The sequence below is a fragment of the Pteropus medius genome, unplaced genomic scaffold (genome assembly GCF_902729225.1).
Source record: "Pteropus medius unplaced genomic scaffold, Ma_sr-lr_union100, whole genome shotgun sequence".
Taxonomy (NCBI): Eukaryota; Metazoa; Chordata; class Mammalia; order Chiroptera; family Pteropodidae; genus Pteropus; species Pteropus medius.
In genome coordinates, this window is record NW_024343732.1 from 2,593,782 (window position 1) to 2,616,211 (window position 22,430).

Sequence of the window (22,430 nt, forward strand, 5' to 3'; positions counted from 1 at the left end):
TCTCTTCTTTCTCTCGCTAACACACACACACAAAGGTGACTTTACTATTGAGGTCAAGAACTACACCAACCAATATTAAGTTTCTCCTTACTCTTTTAAGGACAGTTATTCCATTATATGAGAAAAGTGCAAAGTTTATTATTTTTAATATATAAAAACAACTTTAAAGGGATCATTATGCCTTTTGAAATTATGCTGTTTCTCTTGCGTGCCATAGACTTCACTCTGGTAGATGGTGGCGCCACTACCAAGTCTCTTTTATCTAACAGGAAGTTTTTTAAACTTTTTTTTTAATTGAAAGATCTTTATAGCACTAAAAACCCTTGGATAGTTAGAAATGATATTGATCTAGGTACATTTATTAGATGTAATGTAACATGGTTATCCGTTGGTGGGCAGCTCTAAAAGGCGTGTGGGTCCCAGCACTGCCCAGCTTCTAACCCTGGACGATAAACTGTTGATTTATATAACTGAAATAGCTAGGGAAGTCAGGGTTTCCTTCCTGTTAGAGACAGCACAGGGGGCATTAAATCCCTGTGGGATCTTGAGGATAAGAAGTTGACCTCTTTTGGAATTGAGAAATAACTACTGTATGGAGTTGTTCCATCGAAATGAATGGATGTTGTTATTTTTAATTTCTAGTGTTAAGTTTGGCTTTATCTTTTGCTGCCTGACTGCCTTTGTTTATACTGGAGCATCGTTTTAATACAAATTTATTCCTCCAAATTGGCCTATCAGGGACGTTCAAACTCTCACGTAAGGGCTTTACTTACCATAGGTTTTCCTATGTGGCCATAAGGTGTGTTTCTTTCTTTCTTTTTTTTTTTAAGTGCAACTTAAATTGGATTGAAAAATAGAAAGTGTTAAGTTTTCTGGCTCATATAACTTCCTATGCCAGCAAATTACTCAGCAATGTTTGTGTGCCTACTATGTGCCAGGTGTATCATGCTGGATGCTGGGGGCCTAGCAATGAGCAGTATAGAAGCTGTAGGCCTTCAAGGAGCTTACATACCAGTTGCAGACAAGTAAACAAAAAAATGGAAGAGTATCACAGGGCTTCTTTGGGACTATCCCTGGATGTTGGGAGTTTGGGGTGGAGTTTCTTGGAGCTTTAGAAGTGAAACCTCACAACCCTTCTCATTTCCTCACTGGACTCCTTGCTTCTGTTTCCTCTCTCTAAAAGGAGGCAGAAATTATGGCATTTTCCTGATTGATCGTTGGCTGTTGGCACTAGTTGACCCATGATGACTGTGGCTGTAATTTTGGAGAAACGAGAGAGTCTGAAATGGTCACTGCCGGGAGGATTTTCAGCTTTGCTTCTCTTGAAGTTGATAGCAGTGTGTTTTTTGGAATCCTGTGGCATTTCTTCATGGCAGTACATATTATGCAGAGGTAAACAGTTCTGAAAGCCCTTCTTGCCTAGCTTAAAATCTTTAAAAAAATTCAGGCAAGGGGAGTGGTTGGCTGTTGTTTATGGCATAGGAAAAATGACATTTCAAATAGATAGCCTGTTTTGTCATTTATTGGTAAGTTCTTGGTGAACAGAGTTCCCTCTGTCCTATGGTTCCCTCTTACACTGGGTTTGTGTTATTTTGACTTTCTTATGTTGTGGCCAAGATTTGATGTTAGTCCATATAGGTCAGTTATGTGGCAGGTGCTTTTCTTCAGTAAGTATATTGGTGAGGGAGCCAAAGAGCTGGGCGGGGGAATACTCACTCAGGGAACAGGTTCCAGGGAAGAGGGAGAGTATTATAAGGAAAATTTCTGGTTACTCTGTCTTCTTTTTATTTCCTTCCACCCAAGTACTGACTCTGGAGGTAAAGAGGCAGGCCCGGGCCGGAAGTGGGCATGAACAAGTAATGTAACTGTACGTGTGAACGGGCTCCCACCTCTGGGCTCTGCTGTCCTTGGGAAGTGGATGCTTGCTCCTTCCTCGCTTCCTGTTCCCCCCACCCTCCAGGCTGAGTTCTTGGGCCCCATTTTGAGCATAGAAAACACATTCAGGTTTTCACTTTTTCCTTGGAAAGTTGCTTTGTCAGTGTTGGGAGCTACCAGAGAACCTGCATTTGGCAGTTCTGGGATCTCAGCTAATGTACCCACAAACTTGGTACTCTGGCAGAGAGGCCAACAGGATGATTTCCTTTTGCATTACCACAGTGTTCCCTGCAGAGGAGCTTGCCAGTAGAGGGATCTCCGGAGATGTGCATAGAACTTAAAGAAGCAGACAGCAGATAGGTCTTTCTGCAAGAGTGTGCTCTTGAAGAATGGTTTGCTGTTATTTGTCTTCATTGCTTTATAAAAGTACCATGGGAGGCCCTATGTACAGTAGAAACTTTAGAGGCAGAGAGCCTTCGTTTTGTATCCACATTTCACTACTTGCTGGCTCTGTGACCTCAAGAAAGTGGCCTAGCTACAAGTAGCCTCAGCTCTTTGAGCCTCAGTTTCCTCATTTGTGGGGTAGAGATGGTAAGCATCATCGACCAGATTGTTGTAGGTGCCTCATAAAAGAGTTGTAATAGAATCGGATCAAGGCTTACTGTTTCTCTCAAGGTTGATACCCAGGTTTAGACAGCTACCTGTGGCAGTAAATACTGCCCAAGAGCAGACCAGTTCACATTGAGGCCATAGGCTGCTGTGCATGACCAAGGGCCGGTGATCTAGAGGTTCCTGGGTTGGCTGATCTTTCCCAGTGAGTTCCTGCAGTTCATTGTAGCCTTACACTGGGTGTACTTGCCATATGGCCTTCAGTGCATTCTGAAGCATAACGGGGTAACTAGGAAAAAAGCTCAAACTTGTGCTCTGTGTGGCTGCAGTATGCACCAGCAAAAGCTTCACGTTTGAGTATGATAGAAATATTCATTTAACTTGCTAAGAGTCAGGCACCTGACTGGACACAGGAGCTTATAGGCCACTAGGAAAAGAAAAGTATATGAACTTGTAAGTAGAGTGAAGTGCTGCAGTTAGATCAGGGAAAGAGGGTATGATTTGGAGGGCCAGCAAAGGAAGGGGTGATGGAGAGAGGTACTTATTAGTAAGTGGCTAAACATTCTGGGGAGAGGAACAGCATGGGCATAGGCAGGGATCCAGAGGTGAAAAACAGCCTGGTAATTCCCTTGACCTGAGGAGGGTATTTTTGTCTAAAAGTCAGAGTTTGAACTGGGCACCTTTCATAAGTAAGCTCAAAGTTACCTTCAAAGGTAATGTGTCATAGTAGGATTCAAGATTAAACTCCAAATATATTTAAATTGAGCTCTCAGTAAGCATTTTTCAATCAGAAACCAATGATGGCCAGTGAAATCAGACCATCTAGACTATCTTTGTAATGGTATATGCTCTACATGGAGTTTAATCTCTTAAGGAGTTTCAAGAAAACAGATTTTGGGGGCTGCTTCTGTTTTTTTTTTTTTTTTCTTTAAGAATTGTCATCATTCAAGCTGCTCTAAAATTCTTAACATGGCAGAACAATTTTTTAACTTGCATGGCATTTTCAAGGTTTAGACTTATATTTATATTTATAAAGTTTTCAAGCTTTATATTTAACCTCTCAAAATATCTTTATTGAAGGTTGCCTTTTGACCTAATTTTGAAATAATGATCTGCTCAAACCAGGAGTTGGTAAAATATAGGTAAAATATGTAAGCACACAGAAGGGAATAGTGTTTGTTATCAAGCTGGGAAGGGAAAATCTAGGAAGACCTGCCACCTGTATTTTTCTATAGTGAAATGCTGGGTAGTAGGGGAGGAGGGAGAGTAACCATCATATTAGGAAAACTTTTGGGAGGAATGTTATCCCTCCTTCCTATGTTAAGTTGGAAGATCTGCCATTTAACAACTGAGGAGAGGGGTGTGAACTGGATGCCAAGGTTTTAAAACATGTTTTTCTTCATGTCTAAACCAAGGATGTTTATTAGCAGACTGATGATGTGACTAACACTCTTTGCTAAGCAGGTTTGAATGGGTTGATCTGACTTAAAACTGTCATATAGCCTTTTTTTTTTTTCCTGGTAGTTTTCTGAATTTTTTCCTTTTAATTCTTTAATTCATAGAAAACGTGGTTTATTTACTAACTTTCAAAGACTTAAAATTGATGTTAGTTAGGTGGTCATTTTTTTTTGGTAAGCCATGTATAGATACAAAAGAGAAATTCCTTGCCAACTGGTGACACATGCAGATGAAGACAGAGTGGGAGATACACTTCCGGTTCAGGATGATACTTCTGAGCAGTTCGTATTTAACTCTTTAGGGAAGCATTTGTGTTTAGAACCCTGTCATAGTAAGACATTAGGGCCACACCAAAGACTAACTGCAGATAGAGCCTGAACTCCACATTGCACAGACATGAAGTTGTTCAGAATTGTGGTTAGAAATTATACTCAAAACAAAGCAAAAACACACTGACAAAGTGGCCCGTCTCCAGAGAGCTGTGTTCCAGAGAGCTTTTCAGCATACACGACAGGGATGGGGCAAACAGATGCTGATATGTCTCCCACAAACACCTAATCAATGTAAGAATGTGATTTAAAAAATGACATTTGTTGTAGCAGCTGTAATGCATCAGGAGTATTGTATTTTTCATAGAGGATCACTGTAATAGTCCCTTGAACTATCTCTAGTCCTTGAAAAAAGTACCAAAAATATCAAAGTACTAAGGAAACCAAATTCACATAGAAACGAATCTTTTCCTTTCATTTCCCAACCAATTGTTTTGTAATCTCACCATGTGAACGTGAATTTAGGGTGAAATTAGAAACTTTAAAACAATCATCTCTTAGACATTGTGGTTATATTGTCCCTAAATTCAGTGAAAACAGTTTTAGACTTTAGAGTATTAAAAATGTAGAGTATGGAGAGTGGTCAGTGCTCTTGTTCATAAGGGTACTTAAAAAAAACTTGGTACTCTTGAATGTGTACACTGTTTACTCTTTAGAGAGCTTCTCAGAAAACAAGTAGATCTGTTTAGCTTGTGGATTTAAATATTTGAAAGTTCATTTTGTGTTTTGAGAGAGAAAAGCATCTAGAAAGTTTAAAATATAATGAATCTATTCTTTTTCATCTCTTTCTGCCCCAAAGCCCCCACACTCTAGGTGTAGCCAGCTCTGGCCTTTGCCTTCGCTGCTCTGGATGCCTCAGATGCTCATCTGTTAGCTGGCTCAAATGTCATATCCACAAAGATTCCCCGGACCCTTCCTTAGGCAGTCGAGCAACCCCTTCCTCTGCTATTCCTCAGCCTTTCCTATGAATGCATGTTATGCATTGAAATCATTCTGTCTTTCAGTGCCACCAGCCTGTGAACTTCTGGAGCTGGACATGTAGGCTCCTCAGCCTGCAAAACTCTTGGGATGAGTGGTCTCTTAGTTCTTAATCAATCACTGTTTAATTACATAAGACATCTTAAATTTTGCCCGCCAGAAACTTTAAAGAAACTTCCTGATTAAAAAAAAAAGTACAGTACCTTAAACATTCAGTAGGTGATGCTACTCCTTTTTTTATCAGTTTCACACTATTGTGAAGCCTTTGACCAATTTCTTCTATTAAAGAGGATATGAATTCAGATTTTGGCCCAAATTTCTTTTCTTCAGTCCCTCTGTTGTGCAGCAACAGGCTCAGATAGTATTTAGAAGTTTAATAGTACATTAGAAAGATAATTAGAATATTTTTGCAGTGGTTAGGGTCGAAGGAGGCTTAGCTATAAGCAAGGATCTGGTCAATGAAGGATATGAAATTTAATGTGAATTTGGAAGAAAATTTCGTTTAAATAACAAGTATTTTTAAAGTATTATACTAACTGGTACTTGTCAGTATTGACTGCCTTGTTCTTAAGGTAAGGGAAAGCTTCAAGAAAAACATGATTCTAGTCCTAGTTGTCTCAGTTTCTTCAGCTTTAGAATGGCATCTAAAGGTGATTGCACCATATTTCATTATCACCTCGCTGAATTATTTGCTATTTAGTCCAGTACTAGGTACTGAGGCAGCAAGGTTTTTAGTTCAAGCAGCCTCTCAGCATTTGCCGGCTTGAGCATTGGGGACCCCGAACGGGCCTGGATTCGCTGTCCCTTTTTACATTACACACATAGCTCTATCACAAAAATAAACCTTGTAACTATTTCACCCTACCCCTACCCCTGCTTTCCCAGCTGGAGAGGTTGGCACTGTTCTCTGGAGCAGCCCACCTGTCACTGCTGTACACCTCAGTGTCATTAATATGTTGCAGCTGATACCTCCCTCTTTAAAACAGAATGGTTGTCACCTTGGTGACTCACAGGGCTTGCCAGCTCAGCCTTTGGAATCCTACATCTGTCTCAAATCTTGAGTCTCCCACCTGGCCACACTTTCTTTGCTCTGTTTGTAGTTAATTAAGTTGGCATTAATCAAAACCCAGGTGAGGAGCAATGAGGTAATATTTTGCTTATATTGCTTTAACATACATCATCTGATTAATCGCCGTACAGTAAAGCAGTTCTCAAAATATACAGCTGCCGAATTAGATGTTAGAAATTCTGGATATTTGCTTTAACTTATCCTTTGCACATTGGATCAGGGAGCTTCCTGCATTCCTATATCAAGTCACCTGTTTGAGAATAAGACTGTTTTTATTTGGTTTTTGAATTTGAACATTTAAACTTCTTTGTAGCAAAGCAAATTGCTGACAAAAGGGGTCAGGGAATGTGTTTGAGGGTTAACACTTTGTATTTTGTATCATTTTTAGTTGGAGGAATACTTCTCTTTTGACCCAGGGGTGGTTGTGCCAGATGTTGCACATGCAGTTGGAAGATTTTGTGAGTGGGGGCGGAGGTGTGTGTGGGGTGGAATCAGTGACAAAAAGTTGCCAATTATATATGGAAGTCATCACAGAATTAAGATGGGCTTTTTTGAACTTCTCGTTGAGGGGAGAGCACATAGCAGAAAAACAATTTTATTTGTAAAACTTGTTCTACATTATGTGTATTTCAGGTTTGGGGTCAAGAGCAATAGTGGGTGGAATTACATTCTCTTTAAAAATGAAATAGAATAAAAAGTATCAGAATACGTTGCAAGCGGTGAAGATAATGTTTGGTGAAACTTTTTGTTTGAATATGTATTAAGATGTGTTATAAAAAAACAAAAGCCACTTTTCAGAAGTCTAGATGTCTCATCATGAATTATTTGTTTTAACGTGGAAAAAGAACATGAAAAAGGCCTTTTTTTTTTTTTTCAGAACCTAATCTTGATATTGAGAGCCTTCTTGTGCTATTATTTTATTTTCCCTTTTGAAATTGTGTTCCGCTTTATGTAGTTTAACATCTCCAAAGCTCATGTCCTCTCTCAGGTTAGACTGTTTCGCGTGTTTCCTTCAGGTCATTGGATAGGGAAGCATGCAGATTTGCTTTCTTGCGGGTGAGGAGAGGCAAGTTACCTTCTCTTAGAGACACTGGGGCAGATTAGGAGGTAACTGGAGAGGGAGCGCCGTCATCTCTAAGTGTCTAAAAGTGGGTGGGTCTGGAGCTTACTTCGTAGAACTCTTTTCATTGAGCTGGAGAAGTGATAGTTTAGCCGATCCCCCGATCCCCGGGAGGGGAGCTTCGGTGTGACGACCCCGCTAGGGTGGCATTCTGACTTCGGTTTTCAGAAGCAGCTGAGTAGCTAGCTCCAGGTCGCGCAGCTCAGCTGGAGCGAGGTCAGCAATGAGCGCGTCGCGAGCGCATCGTGAGTCAGCCTTGGGCGCGGCTAGCCGGCTCTGCGGCGGGTGAGCTGGCGGCGACCCCTCGACTCTGCGCAGGGAACCCGCCCGAGCCCGCGTGGGAAACCGACGCGCGGAGCAGGGCGTAGCGTGGAGCGCGTTTGGGAGGGCGGTGCTTCCGGGGCGGGGCTGGTCTGCATGACCCCGCCCCATATGACCCCGCCCTTCACACTGAGGCCCCGCCCCAGGCTGCTTGGCCCCGCCCAGCCGGGCGCGGGCGGGCGGCGTCGCCTTTAAGAGCTCCCCGGTGTTTTGGGGGCCGCGGGCCGGGCGCGCTGACCTGGTGCGCATGTCCCGGGCGGTGACGCCGGCGCCGGGCTCCATGTGTGCGGCCGAGGGGCGCATTATCTGGCCGGCGGCGCGGGCGGGAGGGCGGACCGGCGGAGCGAGCGCCGCGGGCCCGGGCGGCCCCACAGGCGGAGCGAGCGCGCGCGGCCCAGTGCCCCCGACCCTTCGGCCCTGCGGGCGACCCCAGCCCCACGGTTCTGCGAACCCGCGCGCTGACCTAGGGCCCGGCCGGCCCGTGGCCCGGTAAGTTCCGGACTAAACTTGGCGGGGGGGCGGGGGCCAGGGTCCGGGCCGCGAAAGCGCGGTAGAGACTGGAGCGGCAGGGGTCGTACGGACCGGGCAGGGTACGGGGGGTCGTGGAGGGACCCTCGCGTGAGCGTGGAAAAGTGAGGGCGAGCGAGTTGTACTCCTTGTATTCTGGGAGCGTGTTCCTGGCGCTATCCTGGAAAGTTCCGCGCTCCGACGCCGCCCGTGCACGTGGGGGCCGGGACGGGCGGGGGTCTGGGAAAGTCGCGGCGTCGCCTCTGTACGTCCTGCGCTTCCTCCCGGGCTGGGGAGGGGCCGGGCCGCGAGGCGCCGCTTCCGAGAGACGAAGACTGGCGGGGCTGGGGGGGGCGGCGGGTGGGAGGCACGTGGGCGCAGGGGCGGGGGTCTGGGCGCGGGGCGGGGGTCCCGGGCGGGCCGGGCGGAGGCGCTGGACCCCGTGGCGGTGGCGACGGCGGATCCCGTGTCAGAATAAGAGTCCCCGCGCGCCCACGCCTGCAGGGCCGGCCCTCCCCTTGCTCTCGCCCTTCCTGCCTGACCCCCGGGAGCCGCGGGACCCTTCCCCCTCTCTGGGCTCCAGCCCTTCACAGGGCCCTGCACTTTAAATTTGCCTCTCCATTTAGGCAGTGGCTGTATTGATTTCTTCTTTCCTACCTGGAATGGGTCGGCATCAGTGACTAGACAGCAGCAGCTGGCCTTTTAAAAGGATTATTGCCAAGAATCGGAATTGATCACTTCAACAAGGAAAGGCTTATGGGCAGGGCCCCAGCCTAGAGCGTTACTGACACTTGGTGTGTGAGCACACACAGGGACCCAGAAATGAATGAGGACCCCTCCCTAGGGAACTGAATGACAACCCTTGGGTACACGTTTCTGCCTTGCTCTGGGAATTTTGCAGGGACTGCTTAATTTTGTGTATCTGACCTAACGTCTTTAGGTATGGAGTTCATCTTAAGAGCTTTGGATTCTTTAGATCAAAGTCCGGGTGAGTCACTTGAGCCTTTAATTTTCTCTCTTCCTCACCCTTTTACTTCTTTCAGTTTTCATGGAGTTCACAGTACTTGTTATATCTCTAGTTCTGTGTGTCCATTTCACACAGTGACACCTTCTGGCTGTGGCAGCACAGAGAACCTGACAGACAGACAGACTTCTGTGCATTTGTTTCAGTCTCGTTGATATTTTTCTTCTGGTAGTGGTTACAAGTTTTCTTTTAAGTTAGATTATGTGAAATAATTTTTGCTGGCACCCAGTCAGTATCAGTATGTCATCAGTATGTAAGATTAGTAGTTTGTTAGACCTGACAGCGAGCTGAGGAAGAAGGCTAATAGATCCTACTAGCTGCCCCCCACCCCCGATTTCAGTGCCTACTGTATGTCAGTGCACAGTTGTCTTCAGTGCCAGTAGTAATCTGATGAGGTGGGGGGAGTACAGTCTTCACTTCACAGGTGAGGAAACTGAGGCTCCTGGAGGCCAAGCTGCTTGCCCAAGTCCTCTCAGTGATGGAAAGACAGAGTTGGCCTTGAACTTACCATATGGGGCACCAGAGTCCAGGAATGTTCTTGTTTGCAAACCCAATGTGTGAGCATTTCTTGGGAGCTCCTAAACACAAGGTCATTTACTTGTCCAGGCTCTGGTGCACCTCTGCTTGGAGGTATGGGATGACCTGGTGACACCATTATAGCCATGCTCTGTTGTGGAGTTACCAGCTGGCCTTAAGGAGCGAAGCCACAGTCACCTCTTTGCATACGCTTCCTCAGTTTCCAACCCAGAAAAGTTGGCTCATTTCTAAAAGAAGCAGTTTAGAATGAAAATTTTGAGAGTGATTTGCTAGACTCTCTCCTCACCTCCCCACCCTTCATCTTCCATCCCTTTATTCCTCTCCTAAGATTCTGAAGCTGGTTTTTACAGAGGATTGCCTCTCACCTCGGATGTGGTATAGAGAATGGGATGGCTTCTATATTACAGATTTGGATGTATTGTTATTTCCACTCAGATGACATCATTTTTTTTTTAATGTCAAGTCATCTTTGTTAATGCAGTATCATTTGGCAGATCCTACAATCTAATATTTTGATAGTGAGGAAAGAAATAATGCTACTCTTGGTAGAAAAAAATCTTGGAAGGGTTTGTACTAAAATGTCAACAACAAAGCTCTTGATTATGATTAGCAGTAGTTGGAAAAAAACCCCCAAAACTTTGGGGTATCTGTATACTTTATGATTTTTTAAAAATAAAATAAGGAACATTTTTATTTGAGTAATAAAACACATTTTAAAGACTCCAGTTCTCAATTTTTCAGTAGCTTTTCTCACTTGTTTTGCATCATTTATTTTGTGAATTTCTGGCATTGCAAGTAGTGATTTCTGGATTGATTGATTTAATAAATATCAGCGTTTATACTGTCTCCAGCACTGTGCTAGGAATCTCTGCTGAGTGGAGTTTACAGTGAGATTAGTGGGAGAGAAATCATAATTAATCAGATAACCATGGGGAAACTTACAAGGGCCAAGGAGAGAAGGACACCTGGTGAACAAGACTCAAAAGGTCCGTCTTCCAAATAGAACCAAAGGACAAGTATGAGCTGAGTAGATAGAGAGAAGAAGGGAAAGTGTTTCTGGCAGAGAGTGCTTGGAACTGAAAGATTGGCGTGGTCAGAGCAGAGAGAGAGCGAGACAGACATGAGGAAGATGAGATTCTGGGCTGAGGGGGTCTAGGATTTATTTCGAGAGCAGTGGGATCCCATGGAAGAGGGTAAGGAGATATCGAGGGACCAGTGTGGGGTGATAAATCTCAGCCAGGACCTTGTTGGGCCTTAGATAGCAGACGACTGAAGGATGCTCCTGAAGGACATAAGTGGGAAGGTAGCAAAGCCATTATGAAATGCTGGCATTTTCTGGTGTTCATTCTCTTGGGAGAAAATAAGAATGACCTGCAGAGTCTTGAATATTTTAAGTCTCAACAGAGGCAAAAATATAATACCCTTACCACTAAATTCAATTAAAGACCGTGAGTATGCTAACCTCTAAAAGCGTGGGCAACCTAAGTACTTGTCTGGAGAACTACCTCCTTGGACTTGAGTGTTTCTGTGCTATCAAATGGAATGGTCAAGGCTATTTTCCCTAGACATTTTTCTGCCTGATATTTGAGTTTATGCTCGTGTAGAAAACTAGGAAGATTATGAAATGGGTGAGGTCTTCATGAGCAGTTGTCCTGGGGTAATAGAGCATCGTTAGGATTTCCTTGTAACAGTTGTCAGGTCAGGAAGTGCAGCAAAACCAGAAGAACGAGTTGGCAGTGTCATAGTTTGAGGCTTACAGAACTGTGCTGCCTGCTAAGTGTGGTTGATTGTTAGAATGGATGTTCTTGAAGTATTTGTTTTAGGAGGTGAGTTAGACTGCCTGGCCTTAGCTCGTTGTTCTTTTCGGTAACAAAACTTATTTTATGTCCTAACTACAAATCTGTGTTTTGACTTGGGAAGGCGGCATGGAAAGAAGGTTGAGATAAGCAGGGGACCTGCAGTGGTGGCAGCGAGGTGAAAATAGTGAGACTGGTGTTCTTAGAAACAAAATTATCAGCTGGGGATAGATCCTGCACATACATGGATTCTGGCAGACATGATCCAAGACTTTATAGTCAAGAGGAATGTCAGACTATGGGCTTCTTGCCCCTCCCCTCACTTTCTAGGCTGTATTTGTGACCTCTTTTTGTCTGATGAAAATGTAGGTTAGTCTTTTAGAAGACAAAGGAATTTAATAGGATACTTGGAGGTAGCCTTAGGAAGTGACTGAGAATTCACCACAATGTAGAGAAAGGGTCTTTGCAGCTTCTCAGTTCTCTACACCCACTTTCTCGTTCTTGATCCTCACAAAGTTACCTATTTCATAGGTAAGTTTGTCAGGGACCCTGCTTTCCTGTTCTGATTACTAGTTCTTGGGTTATTTATATGAAAGGACTGAAGACTTGATATCCATCTCAGGAACAGAAAGGCCAGGATCTGAGATAGGATATGCTGGCAGAGGGTGACCAGTACCCTAAAGGGGGCTCCCAGCAAGTTGAGGCACAAGTTTGGGGGAAGGTTTGAGGTTGTGGGACTTTGAGGCTACTTACTATAGCTGCAGCTAGGGGCTGGGAGGGGAAGGCACTGTGGGATTGGAGAGAAAGTCTACATTTGTTTGAAGTTGAAGACTCCTGCAGCTCTGTTTCTAGACCCCACATTACCTGACCTGCCTTGCTGGTGAGATTTTTTGTTTCGAACCTTCAGACTTAATTCAGCCTAAATGAGGTGATGCTTTTGAGCACACTTTAGTTAATACTGCTGCAGTGTAGTGGCCAGCCAGCTCCTGCTGGTGCCAGAGAGGCCACTCGAGTACAGTGCCGCCTGCTGTTTGTTGGGCGAGGCTGTGGGCCTGTTCCCAGGCAGCAGGTCCCTGTGGCCAGCATCCTGGGCCCGCCCTGGCTTTGTCCCAGACAGGTTAGGTGTGAGCTCTGGTCAGCCACTTCTTTATGATGTGACCTTGCTAACCTCTCCTTCTGTTTCTCATTTCTAAAAAGGGGGTGGTACTGTTTGCCTTAAATGGCTGAGTTGGGAATAAGTGAGATAATAAATGCAAATGGCTTAGAACAGCACCTAGAACATGTACTTGCTCAATAAATTGGAGTTCAGTGAGTGTACCGTTATGACTAGAACAGATGAGGCACAAAAGCATTGACTGCTTTGCTGCTCGTGTATGTGGAACACCTTTGTGCTTGTGGGACAAACTGTCACTGTCTGCTGTGTACCCCTTAGAGCCATAGCTTGTCCCTCCTGTCCAGATGGAAGAAGACAAAGTCCCCTACAGAGAGTGACATTACTAGGGTCACCTTCTACAGCTGGGCCTTGTCTCTAGCCTTTTGATTTTAGACCTCCCATATTTTTCTCACTAGCCTCAGCCCCTTCCTAGAGATACAGGTTTGCTGGGTTTGTGGGGCCTCACCAGGGGAAAGGAGGCAGCCCCCTTCCTGGCCTTTGGCTTGCCGAACCCCACATCCTGACTCTCAGGGACAGCCCCTCCATATGTGAAATGGGAAGATGTTTGCCAGGCAGATCTGTCATGGAGTCTTGCCTTTGAGAACTAAGAGGGACCCCTGCATCTCTGGCTTTATCCCTGAGGGGAAATGGGTTGCCTGATGGTGCATGCAGTGGTAAGTGGGAGAGCCAGGCTTATATCCTGTCCTGCTTCCAGACTTCCAGCTTTCTAGCCAGCTTGGGGGCTTTGTCACCGACTACAGTTTACCACTTTTCAGCCTTAGACAGATTGCCTGGCCACCTGACCTCAACTTTCTCATCTGTAGATGGGGCCTGTATCTTTGACTTCATAGGATGGCTGTAGGGGTTGGTAGTCAGGGGTATCCCAGCCCTTGCTATGCCATTTACCTCTGAGACAAAATCCTTCTCCCAGGTGACAACTACTAGGTGATCCCCCTAGAATCTCTCAGCTCATTTATCAGGCACAATGAAACAGATCAAGGAGCTAGATTTTTCCTCCTAACAAAATTCCACCACAACCTAACAATTTGTAGGTTTTGGGAGCTCACTGTAAGATCTCATCTAAAAACTTCTGTCAGATTATCCATAAGTAAAGTGAAAACCTGTGGCCTTACATTTGTGTATAATCCAGGATAACATTTCCTTCAGTCCCAGTTGTTCTGTGCAATTAGCCCTTGAGTCAGTGGCTGTTAAACTCTACCTAATACACTCTTACCTTGAAGGCAGCTGCTCACCATGACCTTGGAGATGAGGTTTCAGGCCAGGTCGCTGAGTTTCCACTTGGTGGATTTTTGTGGCAGTGACAACAGATTGTTAGTTTTCTTCTGTGTTTTGGGCAGGCTTGCTTTGACAGCCAGTTCTAAAAACTTTGCTGCTACAACCTTCATTTACATCCACAGAGGAAACATTTTCCCTAATTGCTTAGCGGTGTGGAGAAAATAGCATGGCAAACAGAATTCTTGATTTGAAGGCATTGATTGAATTGGTGGGGTCACTGCAGACCTGTGATATTATCAGGACTTGTGTATCATTGATAGAACACCTGAACTTCATTTTTTGTTGCCTTGTGTATTGTTCCTGTGCATGTAAAGGGTTAATGCTCACACCTCCCCACCCTTAGTGGTGGTGGTTCTTTCAGAGGATTCTGTAGTCAGATCCCTCCCTGGGTGGGATTTTCCTATACCCACTGGAACCCTTGGAGATTTTGAGGGTTTGATTAAGTGTTTTCCTTAATACTTTTGTTTGATTAAATGACCATCTCAGCAGTTCGTGGGTCATCTATCTCTTGCCTTCCCTTTCCAAACTTTTAGCTTGTATTGTTGAGGCTTTCCTTTCTTCTTTTTTCCCTTTTTTTTTTTTTTTTTTCCCTATCTCTTTCCAACCCAAGCGACATTTCCTGATGCTGAAGTCTGTAGAGGAGGTTGAAAGCCTCAGGTGTCAATAGTAGGAGTTGCCTGGTCTGCTTTTGAAGTTTTCTTGGGCAAAGATATTGAAGTACTGAGTCTGGATTAAAATGTAATTGCAGCCTTACTGCCAATTTATATTTGTCAGGCAGGGCATTAGAAATGTAACTATTTTTGGTCCTTGGGCAGCAGACAAGTTTAGGATTCACCTGAGAATAGATTGCTTCTGTGTGCAGTTTTGCTGTGTGCCCACTATACAGCACATAGACTTTAATCAAGATGAGTGAGGCACCCCTTGACATTACACGCTGGAAACTGAGGCCCAAGAGAAGGAGTGGCTTATCCTGAGCTGACTTGCAGAAGGGAGGGAAACATAGTTCTCTGTTCCCTCCTGCAGCTTCCCTGGTCTCATCTCTATTGTCCTTATTTCTTCATGGCTTGGTTAGTTTTGTTTTAGGTTCCTCCTCCTTTTATTTATGTAGGTCCATTGGCAGGTTTCCTTCCTCAGAGCCTTGTCTTTTTTTGAGCCCTGAGGTCATTGTGTTACGAGGATGGGACAGGACTCAGGGAGGAAGATCTTAGGGCAGCCATTTAAAAAAAAAAAGCTGTAGCTGTGTTTCCTGTTCTGGAATTGAGTGGGTGATGGCTTTCAATTTTTAAGAGCATAAAACTGCTTTTCCCGTCTATTAAAAAAAGTAATGGCACTTACTTGTAGACATCTTTCAGGTGACAAGCAGGTGATCATTTCAAGATCCAAAAAAAACAGCCCATGGAAATAAGGTGGAACTGGCTAGATGTCAGGTCCTAGACCAGGTTCCGATGGTCAGCTGTGCTAATCCAGGGCAAGAGAGAGAAGGGCCTTGACACTCTACTAAGGATCCCGGATGATTTTAGAACAGTGCAAACTGGCTGTTAACAAGCATTGATGGAGGTTATTTACTGCATAATTTCTAAATCTAGGGGAGTCTATTCAGGCTGCTGGAGTGGTCTTTAAACCATATCACAGGACTGGTTAGAGGGGTTGAACATGTTTTGTTTGGAGGAGAGAAGATTAGGGGCGGGGGCAGTGAGGAATTCCAGGAGGCCCATTGGTGAGTCAGGATCTCAGCTTGTGATGGAATGGAGGGCCTTTCCTGTTGCTAGGGCCATCAGGTAACTTGCTCACCCCCTTGGGAAGTATGGATGGGGTTCCTCTTACTTTCCATAGATAAGATCAGGTGACTCTGCTACAAAAGGCAGCAGAAATAGACAGGTTATCACTTGGAAAGGAGCTTTTTAAGTTATTTAAAGAAATTAACCCATTAACATTTAACAACGTAAGCTACTCTAGTTGGTACCTTATTGAGTGAAACACAGTGCAGGCTTTTTATCACCACACAGTGAAATGACCAGAGCAGGAGATGTGTTGCCACCTGTAGGATTTGATTCTGTAAGCAGAGCTTCTTAGCTTGTGGGCTGGAATGAGTAACGGGTACAGAGATGTCCTTGCAGTCAGGTGGCCCCAGCCCCTGGCCAGCACCTCAGGATATGAGTCACCCCATTTTACTCAAATGTGTTGTGCAAATGTCATTTTTATTACATGCCATGATGTGAGAAAGATGGGTATCTGATTTGTGTCTGTCCCCCATCCCATCCACCATGTCCCCTCCCCACCACTGTTCTGAGAAGAGATACATTTTTCTTGGTCTTAGAGTTTACAGCTCTTGTGGGGAAGGTTTGTTACACTGGACTAGGCCGTTCACAAGGAGTATTGTTGCATTGGAGAGTCAGGGAAGGATGGATTTGGCAGATCACCCTCCCAGATGCCAGGGTTTATATGGAAATTTGTAGTGGGAAAGAAGGTTGAAAAATGCAAGTTGTTCTGATTATTGTTGATAACCTTAAATGGAAGGCTGTTTACACTTCATCCTAAAAGCATGAAGAACTCTTAGAGGTTTCTGAGGAGGAGAATGTTGGCTTGAATTGGGCAGGGAAGCCAGTCAGGAGAAAAGGCCATTGATAAAAGGCAGGCATGAGCCAATACAGCCTTGAATTTGCCTGGTGGGGAATAAAAAGGGACAGGTGCCAGAGACACTGTGTGTGGAGATTGGGTGGGGACTAACTGGATACCAGGGGCTGAGGACAAGGTCATCTGTCCATTCAGCAATTGGGGTCCCTTCCCTGCTCAACCTCTGCCGTGCTCCTGGGATCTAGCGATGGAGTGAGATGGCCCTTTCCTGCCCTTGGGAATCTGTAGCCACATAGAGAGACAGGGTAGGGTGCCCTGAAAGAGAGGAAGGATGGGCAGGTGCACATCTGAGAGGTGGCAGCTGAACAAGGATTGGAAGGTGACACGGGTCCCCAGATTATGGGTCTTTAGTTTTAGGGGCGCTGAGTTCGCACAAAGATGAAATGAGCTGGGTCCTGGTTTGAAGTCTTGTCTCCTGCTTGGGAGAAGGTTGGTGTTGGTGAGACAGCCCAGCCTGTCACCCTGCATGGCCACTCTTGCTTCTCTAGGATGGGAAGACTCAGTGGATTGAGGTGTGGAGGGTCCTATGTGACTGTCAGGGCCCTCAGGGCATATCTCTGAGGCATGCCCCTGTGACTCTGCTGGGTAGCTGAGGGCTTGACCAGGTGCAGAACTTGATCTGTCCTTTGATTTCTTCCTCCCCAAACTAATTGTGATTTGTGTTAGATGAGAGTGCAGTAAACGATAGATGACAGTAAAATATCCTAGGGATTATCTCATATCTGTAGGAAAAGTTTGTTCTGCTCTGCTCCCCAGGAGTGAAGTAGTGATGGATGGATGGAAGTTAGAGGGACACAGCCCTTAACTTAGCCTTTGTAGCAAATAGAAGGACTAAGAAGCTCAATGTAATTCCAATGCCCTGTGAGCTGGTTGGTAACCCACATTTTCTAGATTATGAAGATTTTCCAGCTCGAGATTTTGGACACTTTTCCAGGAAGACCTAGAGTGATTAAGACGCTTCTCTGAAATATCCACATAAGTTATTCCAACAGCTGCTCCTTCCTGGTTTGAGAAAGTTTCCTTGTTTCATGCATTGCTCTAATGTTTTCAAATCCTGACTCTTTTCACAGAGTTGACAGGTGAGTGTCCTGTCAAATGGTGACACTGGTTTTGGAGTGAGGAGGGGTTGTAAAAAGGAGCCTTGAGGATTAGGCACTTGGGAAAAAAATGACTTAGGTCAGAGAGAGGTACCTGGCTGGTGATGTCCAAGGCACCATCCGGGTCCTGATTTTGGGGTTGAGGGTGGGAGTGAGGAATCGGATGAGTTAGGTGATGTGGCAGTCAGGTTCCCCACATATAGAGCTGGGAAGGCTGGTGTGTGTCCTGGCTACTGTCCACCTGGGAAGGCCTCCCTGCAGGGCCTAGGCTGTCCTCTGAGCTCTGTGTCCTCTGCTGTCCTCACATTCCTTGTGTCAGTGGGCAGGGGAACTGGTTTCCTTCCCACTGGTCTATGTCTCAGAAGAGGAATCCTGGGTGTGCTGATCTTTGCTCTAGGAAAATTTCCCAGAAGGATCCAGCTCAAGGATGGTCTTAGAGTCAGATTGTCCCTGATTTGCAGTGGTTCAGATTTGAGCCTGGGCCTGGTAGATGGTGGAGCAGGGTCTGAATCCCTAGTTGACTTCTTAATCCTGTGACCCTGGCTAATCACCTTGATTTTTCTCAGCTTCAGCTTTCTCACCTATCAAGTGTGGGCATCATGGCAGACCCCAGTGTGAAGTGCAAGTAACAGTGGCAGTCAGTCATGTGAAATGTGGGTTACACTGGCAGTCTCCTGTGTGAAGTGCAGATGACAATGACAGTCTTCTGTGTGAAGTGCAGATGACAATGACAGTCCCTCGTGTGAAGTGTGGGTAACATTGGCAGTACCTTGTTCTGTGGTTATGGGGATTAAATGAAATCAGGCATGTAAAGTACTGGCATGGTGCCTGGTACCAAATAAAGAATTCAATAATTGTTAGCCACTATTATGCTGTTCTTTTTCTCCTTTAGTAACAAAATCTCTTTTCAACATGTTAAAGATGATGTTCCCAAAGTTGTCCTCAGTATGCTTTTTCTGTAGCATTTTGAATCTGCGTACCTAATGGTAGCTTTCTCAGTGAAGTCAGGCACTCCCTTTCCTGTCTCACCAAAATCTGATGAACACTCAGGAGGTCTGGACCACAGGGAGAGCCCCCACACTGGCAGTAGTGTCATGGAGATCTTGGAGACAGACCTGCAGGGCCTGGGTCTCAGGGTAGATCTTGGTGCTGACTGGTTAGGTAGGACCTGGGTCTGTGAGGTGGCTGAAGGCCGGGCAGGGCAGTAGGGTGGGCCTCGGAGGAAGCAAGATGGTTCCCTGCAAGGCCGGCCCAATAAAGGCTTAGGTATCCCCCCCGTTAACCCCTCATGGCCCTGCCTCTGGTATTACCCCTTCTTATCTCCTCTCTCCCCCGCCTGCCTTTCAGCCTTCCTGCAGAGGGAGGGCTAATGGCTTGGGACCCTGGGTGACTTCCCAGGGGATGCCTTGCTTGGAGTTGGATTACCTTGGTCAGATCGTGCTTGGAGACACTAGAGTGAGGTGGACTTTGTGGGTTGCTTGGGAACTTGTCCCCACTTAGGACATTGTTTCTCTGGGGTGTGTGGACTGTGTTCTCATCAGCTGACAGCTTAGAAGTGCACCTTTGCCCAGAAGACAAAGTGTGTGCTGGCCCTCCTTGTGTGTGCCTATCTAGGGTCTGAATGTACTGGCCCTGTGTGTGTATTTTTGCATATGTACACACGTGCTTGTGCACATGTGTATGCTGGCCTGCCTGTTGGAGGGGAACCTGACTCGTGCAGTCACCCTGGTATGTGCAAGTGGAAGAAGGACATTACAGTTTGTGTTGGATGTGGACTTTGTGTGTTATAGTTCTGCCTTTTATGGGACTCCCCAGCTTACTTTGGGGTTAGTCTCAGGCTCAAGTGAATTCCCACTGAGGGCACAGCCAGAGCCCATGTGGCCCTTGGAGATTTCTTCAGGCCTTTTTATTTTAAGGCAGAGATGCACGTAACCTTTGCATTGCTCCTCATATCACATCAGTTTTAGTACTAAAACCTCTTACCAGAAAGGAGAACTCTCGAGTCAGGAGCAGCAAGATAGTTGCAAGACTCTGGTCTCCTTACCTTCGCAACCCAGCAGGCAGACCCTTCACTCTTCTAAAGCTTCTAAAGGGCAGTTTGGCCTTTGCTGCCTTGGTCGTCTTAGAGCAGGATTTTCCAGGTGTCTGACCCCCAGCGCAGTTTCCTTCCTGTGCGCTCCTTAGATATGCTGGCTTTTGGACACATTGAGCAGAACTCCCAGTGGGCAGGCCCTGTGTCCTCCTGGTACCTGCTAGCAGCCCTTCTGTGAAGATTACGTGATAGGAAGTGTCCATGCAGGGTGCCGGGAAGTGCTCACAGCTGAGAGAAGCCAGGTGCAGCCCACCTTCACCTCCATCTGGGTCTCATTTTACCCTGTAGGTTTGAGGGCAGTGAGCACAGTTGACAGTTCTCTGAATACCCTTCCCAAGGAACAGCCCCTCTGTTCCTGGCATCCTCTGATCATACTTTCATTGTTGGGTACATTGTCAGGAAGATATGGCATCTGTTTACATCGTTTCTCAATTCGTTCTTAATTGTCGTGTATAACATAAGCCACAATTTAATGGTGGATGTTGCCATTGTTATAGTTTCTTCCCTCGCACTTTGCAGCATTTTAGTCAGATTTTTGTGATCACTACAGTGCTTCGTCATCGGAGTTCGTAGCAGTGATGAAGCATCTATAGCTGGGAACCAGCTCATTGGCCTAGACCCTTTGGGTTGACCATGTGGCCTCAATCAAGACCATCGGTGCTACAGTGTGGTTGGTGAACAGCTCCATCTTTGTCCAAGAAGTTACCAGATGGTGTTGACTCTTTGACCTGGCCCCTAATGGTCAAAGAAACACAATTCTGCCTCTTAGGGAAGCTTAATTGGTCAGATAGTTATAGGTTGTTCTTATTTGAAGACAGTGTCAGATTTCTGGAATTCTACCAAGTCCACTCTCTTGTCTGAAACTTGGATTAGGGACATCTGGAAGGGTTGTGGGTAGAAGATGCTGACCCTACCGCCTGAGTGCTCACTGCTCTGAATTTGGATCTAGGCAGATCTTTTAGTGTTCCGGAAACTGCCAGGTTCAAGAGACTAGTCACTTGTACCCAGTCTCCTGTTGCTTGGGGATCAAGATGGCAGAGGCCCTCTGAAGCTCCAGGTTTGTCCAGCTGGAGGGAGGCAGGGGCGGTTAGAGGTGAGAACTGGAACTTTTGCCTGTTTACCTTTCTTCAATGAGATTTTTGCCTTCCTACTTGCTGCTGCTGACTGCAGCAGTTGGTCTTATCTTGTATGTTGCAGGGATAAGTTTTGTGAACTACTGTGAGTAGATGTTGTTTGGATTCTAGGACTATGAATGTCTTTTCCTTTAGGCCCAGGTCTTTATTTGTAAACAGTGGGGCTGCCCCAGAATTCTGTTCCCTCTGGATGCTCTTGAACAACAGAAATTTTCTATTCTCCCTTCCAAAGAAAAATTTTCCAGAAAGGTAAGGTTTTTAAACTTGTGGGGAGCATCTGCTGTAGGTTACAAGATTGTGCCGGATCTAGCTGCTTAGGCACCATATGTTTGAAGATGGCTCAGTGATGGCCTCTATGCTGCACCTCAGAGACTTGGGGGATTCTCTGGTCTTTTCCTTGCCTGTGAATATGCAAATCAGGGTTGGTGCCTTGTCACCAAGTGAGGGAGTGAGCAGGTTGCTGGGCTGTCTTCAGCACATGGAGGAGGTGCTTAAGTGGTGGCTTCGCTCATGCTCTCATGGCACATACAGGCCCAAGATTGCGGGGACTTGAGTTGAGGCAGCACATGGTACCTGTGGCTGGGGCTCGGGATCCCTCAGAGGGAGCAGAGGACATCTTGTCCATTGTTGAAAGGATTCTTGTCTTTCCAGGAGGTTACCTGTGTCATAAGGTATTGTCATGGGATCTCTTGGTGTTATTGTTTTCCATGCAGCATCCATTGGTCTCCGCCCAGGGCCTGGGCCTGGCCCTGCCTCACAAGATAGGTGGAATTGGTGCTCAGAACTTGAAGCGGATACAGTGTTTTCCTTTTTGGTGATGTGGATTGGTGGGTGTGCTGTTGGGCTAGTGGTCTAGGTCTTGTCTAGAGTTGGACACATTGGAAGCTCAGGGCTTACTCCCCTGGTTAACCTGTATAAGTCTAGCCCAGGTGCTCCAGGAAATAGGTTTGGGTTGGGCTCTGATGTCTTTGGCTTCCTTTCACTTTTAGGAAAAGTTTGTGCACAAGACACGTTAGTCATCTTTACTATTTACCTGACAGGTACTTTTTGACTCCCTGATTCGCGGCTGTGAGATAGGGCTGGAAGATGTCTGCCCAGGGAGTCAGAGTGCTATAGGAGCTAAGAGCTGGGGTGAGATAGGCACACTTGAAGTGCATCCGAAGCTTTGCATTCACTTGCTCTATCTTACCATTCTGAGTCTTTATAGTGCCATTGTCTTTTTGTGTAATTTATTTGGAGAGTGGTGGGAAAGACTAGTTAATAGTAGAAGATGTCAGGCACATGACTGGTCTGGGGAGCAGGGTTTTAGAACCAGACTTTTGGCTGTGGTATATCAGGCCCATGAGCTTTGTTTTGTATACACTTTGTCCCCAAAGGGTTAAAAATAATTTGAGGAGACATT

The 22,430-nt window shown here is 45.7% G+C and overlaps 1 protein-coding gene across 10 annotated transcripts in view; it reads left to right on the forward strand.

Moving 5' to 3' along the window:
* Window positions 1-22,430, forward strand: part of GATAD2A (GATA zinc finger domain containing 2A) — an 86,455-nt gene that overhangs the window by 4,494 nt on the left and 59,531 nt on the right. For 4 of the 10 annotated variants that reach the window (XM_039867973.1, XM_039867975.1, XM_039867978.1 and 1 more), the window contains exon 1: window positions 7,914-8,248. The exons of 4 other annotated variants lie outside the window; for them this stretch is intronic. The gene's annotated coding sequence lies outside the window, so the exon portion shown is untranslated. Of the gene's footprint in view, window positions 1-1,183; window positions 1,393-7,913; window positions 8,249-22,430 lie in introns of those variants that run through there. 2 more of the 10 variants (XM_039867974.1, XM_039867980.1) reach the window with 2 other exon arrangements.